At 37.9% G+C, this 4,941-nt stretch overlaps 1 pseudogene; it reads left to right on the forward strand.

Moving 5' to 3' along the window:
• The first annotated feature begins 1,556 nt into the window (after positions 1–1,556).
• LOC116648293 lies at positions 1,557–2,361 on the forward strand (annotated as a pseudogene).
• The last annotated feature ends 2,580 nt before the right edge of the window (positions 2,362–4,941 follow it).

Below are 4,941 nucleotides of genomic sequence, written 5' to 3' on the forward strand. Positions count from 1 at the left end.
TACCGCTGTTACTTTGGATTTTTGTCCCAAGGTACAGAAACTATATCCTAACTAATATACTCCTTAAATGTGTTACTGGAACTGCACACCATGACAGGATCGAGTCTATGATAGGGAGAGTACACAGGGTAACTGGACTATTGTTTTTTCTATGGTTTTTAAATTTGATGTTAACGTTTTTCTTCTCTTTCTAACTTGGCTCTGCATCTTGCAGGACGTCCAACAATGAAGGAAAGAAAATTCAACATAAGGGCTGCTCCTCAGAAGACTGACCTTGAGATATGGGCAAATCAGCTAAGTCACCGTAGGCTGGGCTGCTTGGTGTTCTCTTTTCAGAGAAGCTGGAGGAAATGGTTGAGGAAAAGAGCAATTTAAAATGTAGGGGTTAATCATCTGAAATCATTAAAATCATCCATTAAGGAAATAAAGAATGTGGTTCTTTAGAGTGGATAGTTAAATATGTTTTGAAAATCTTTCTTGTTGGACCAACAGAAAATGTCTCTAATGGTAAAAACCAGGAAGGAGAGAGGTGGAGAAGAAGTGTAAGGTGGGGAAGAAGTGTAAGGGTTAGAAAGGAAACAAATAGTTATAAAGGATTAGAGATGCAGAATATATCAATACTCTGGTATTTACAAAATTGATCAACCTTAAACACAGTAAATTCTTTAAGGACATAGGCGTCTTTTCTCATACTTCCTGTCTGCTGTCACTGCCATAAGAGGAAAAGACAGAGAGGCTCCTGCACTCAGAATTGGTTACTGATGCAACATGAAGTATGTGGTGGGTTCTCTTTGGCTGCCTGGGTGAGAAGAACAAAGTCTCTGCCCTCATGGAGCTCACACTGGGGAGACAAACAATAAGTGAATAAACAAACATATACAATATGATGCCAAATGCCCATAAGTGCAAGAAACAATAATAAAGCATGAAAAAGGTACTGTGAGTGACAGGGCATGGGAAATGTGCTATTTTCGGATGAATGGTGCGGGCATGCCTCTCTGACAAATTGATATTTAAACAGAGTTTTGAATAAAGTGACATAGAGGATATCTAGAGGAAGACCTTTCCAAATTGAGGGAACAGCAACTGCAGAGGCCCTGAGGATGGATAGAACTAGATTCTTTCAAGGGTGGATCACAGACATGTCATGGGAAGGCTGCCACTCTCCCCCGTTCTGCCGAGGAAAGACAGACAACACAGGTTTGGACCCTGCACTTCTCACCGGGCTAGTACAGCCTCAGAATCCTTCTGAACCCAATACTCTGATAAATTAGTGACAGGTAAGAGTAAGTGCAGGGATCAAAGCCATTTGTTATCACTGCCTTAGAGTTTAGTCTTCTAAATTTTAGCCCATAATCCTATCTTCAGCTCCAGTGATTTTCGTGTCACTGATATTGCCTCCCACTGTGTGGGTTGGAAGAAGCATAATGGCCAGGAAAATCTCATTGCCAAGGATACCTTTACTAATATTTACTATTAAAGTGAAAATATTGAGAAGCCACGCTACCGATGGCCCACTCTGCTCTGCTCACTAGGCCCACTGGCCCGCGCCCATCATGGCCACCATTCAGCAGCTGGTAGGAAGATGGCACTTAGTGGAAAGCAAAGGCTTTGACGAATACATGAAGCAAGTAGGAGTGGGAATGGCTCTGCAAAAAGTGGGTGCAATGGCCAAACCAGATTGTATCATCTCTTCTTTTTTTTTTTTAAAGATTTTATTTATTTATTTGAGAGAGAGAATGAGATAGAGAGCATGACAGGGGGGAGGGTCAGACGGAGACGCAGACTCCCTGCTGAGCAGGGAGCCCGATGCGGGACTCGATTCCAGGACTCCAGGATCATGACCTGAGCCGAAGGCAGTCACCTAACCAACTGAGCCACCCAGGTGCCCTGTATCATCTCTTCTGATGGCAAAAACCTCACCATAAAAACTGAGAGCACTTTGAAAACAACACAGTTTTCATATAACCTGGGAGAGAAGTTTGAAGAAACTACAGCTGATGGCAGAAAAACTCAGACTGTCTGAAGCTTCACAGACAGCACATTGGTTCAACATCAGGAATGGGATGGGAAGGAAAGCACAATCACAAGAAAATTGGAAAATGGGAAATTAGTGGTGGAATGCGTCATGAATAATGTCACCTGTACTCGGGTCTATGAAAAAGTAGAGTAAAAATTCCATCATCATTGTGGACAGGAATTAGCTGTGAGGATGAACAAGCTCAGTTCAATGAGCAAATCTCCATACTGCTTTTTTTTTTTCATTACTGTGTTCAATTATCTTTATCACAAACATTTTACATGCATCTATTTCAAAGTGTTGATTTAATTAGGATCATCCCTTTGGTTAGTAAATAAATTTGTGCTAAAAAAAAATAAAAACAAATAAAGTGAAAATATTTACTATTAAATGTATTAAAGTATTTATTAAAATATTTATTATTTATTAAAATTAAAATATTTACTATTGATTAAGTATTTATTAAAATATTGGTCAAAATATTTACTATTTGGTATTGCTATGGGCACTCTGCTGAGTCTTAAGGAACTAGGAATAAAGTATTTCATGACCTCATAAATCAGAAAGGTATGAAAGCAAAGTCATTACAATATGGTGAAACAGATATGGTAAGAACTCTGCGAGCAGTATGCCTAATGCGACAAGTAACCATACACTGTTAGAAGGAATGGTGGTGACCTAGTAATGGCAAAGGGTTTAGGAGCAAATGGACTTGTGCTCTTTTCTCCTTTGCCATGTTTTAGCCACTCCTGTGACCTTTGTGGAATTCAGTTAACCTCTATGAGCCTTGATAAAACCCACTTATCAAGTGGTCATAAAACATAAAAGGCACCAAGCAAAGCACATGGCAGAGTACACACTCAATAAATAGTAGTTTTTGGTCATGGAAAATTTGAGGCAGGAAAGGTATGTGTGATAACTGCTGGGAGTTCAGATCATCAGTTGTGTAAAATAGGGGAAAAAAAAGCAAGACAGAATTCTATGTGGTTAATCAAAGAGGCATGAAAGAATTGTAACATCTACGGGGATTACTTTATTAGTGTAGGTACCACTAGGACAAAAACAATGTGCAAATTAGTTGCACAATTCCATTGATCATAAAACACACCCCAATATCAGAGATGTTGAAATATGAAAAACATACACGTTAGAATCAATAAAATTGGTGCTTAATGAACATAAGATACAGAAGAGAATGAAAACAAAGGAGGCTGGATAAGCCAGCAAGAAAGAGTCCTTAAGCGCATGCTCGTGTGTGCATGTGTGTGCGTGTGTGTTTCAAATTAAAAAACCAGGACATTATCCTGTGGCCAAACTAGAGCCTTTAAAGATTTTAGGTCAGGAGGACATAGGAGAACTTTGGAGGTATGGTGGAAAGGATTGGAAAAATGGCCTGACACCAGTTATGAGTATGTGGCATCCTTTTGATTAGAAATTAGCACCTTGACTGTGCATTACAATTGCCTATGAAGATTTTCAAAGAATATGTCCATTTCTCCATTTTGATAAGTTGTTTCTTCATTGGCATAAAGTTTTTATAATGTATACCTATTGTCTGTGAATGTCTGTAGACTCTGTAGTGATGTCCCCCCTTTCACTCCTGATAACTTGTGTTTTCTGTCTTTTTTTTGCCTTGATGAATCTAGTGAGAAACTTATTGGGATTATTATTCTTTTTCTTTCACTCAAGGGTTATTTAGAAGGATGGTCCTCAGTTTCAAGTATTCTCGAGATATCTTATTGTTTCTGATTTCTAGCTTAATTCCAGTGTGGAAAGAGAATTTATTCTGTGTGATTCAAATCCTGTGAAATCTACTGAAACAATTTATGAGCAATAGAGTGTACTTCGGGGAATATGTCATATGCACCTCATGTTTATAGTCGACTAATAGTTGACTATTACCCTAACTGGGAAATTTAGACTCGATGTACAAGTCTAAGTCCAGAAGTTTAGAATTTTCATATTGGTTTCTTTTTTTGTGGACTATAACAACTATTTAAAATATTTACTATTAAACCATCCTAAAACCTTGTACATGAAAACAAAGGAACTTATTTTTACTCCCTACTTTTGCAATGTCTCTCATTCTTTCCTATTTTTAATCCTTCTGCTTTAGGTTTTATACAACTATACTCATAATGGGCATACCATCTTTGACTCATGAAAGGCAATTTTTCTTACTTCTAATGAAACTGTGAACTCTTTATTTTACAATACTTATTTTTATAAAAGTGTTCTGAATAGTATTTTGAGATTTTTCCTCATATTTTAATATTAGAACTATTAATTATTATTAATATTATAAATACCTGCTATCAATAGCTTTGCACATCTTGGGTTTTTCCTTCCTCTTTTGCATTATTTCCTTGAAATACTCTTCTAAAAAAGATACTATTGGATAAAGGGTTTCGGTACATTTTGGATGTGCCTATTTGGCCCAGTAGCCCTTGAAGAGGCTGCACCACTATTATCAATTTACTACAGTTAAGTCTCCTTTCTTGCCTTTCTACCATTGCTCTTGATATTTCTACTCTCCAGCATTCCTGTCCTCTTAGTAAGCTCCTTTTTTTTAATACTCTGGATGGACTCCTCCTGCTCTACATCCAAACTCAAATGCCATCTATAAAACACTGCAGAATTCCCGGGAGGCGTGGTCACCACCCTCCTTCATTCTGATAACATTCTATGCCCATCTCAACTGTGACACTAACTGCATTGACCTTTCCTTTGTTCTCTCCTCCCTCATATGTTGTCAATCGTCTTATGAAAATCCTTAATGTCCACAGTGAGTGACACGCAGAAGGTATTTGCCAAGCTTCTGTTGACTGAACTTACATTTCTCTAGCAATAATGAACAGATCCTGTTCTGCACAGTCTGGCTGACTGTAAATTAGTTTTATCATTTTATTTGCTTCTTTATT

Source organism: Phoca vitulina, unplaced genomic scaffold (genome assembly GCF_004348235.1).
Source record: "Phoca vitulina isolate PV1807 unplaced genomic scaffold, GSC_HSeal_1.0 scaffold42, whole genome shotgun sequence".
In the NCBI taxonomy this organism is placed as follows: Eukaryota; Metazoa; Chordata; class Mammalia; order Carnivora; family Phocidae; genus Phoca; species Phoca vitulina.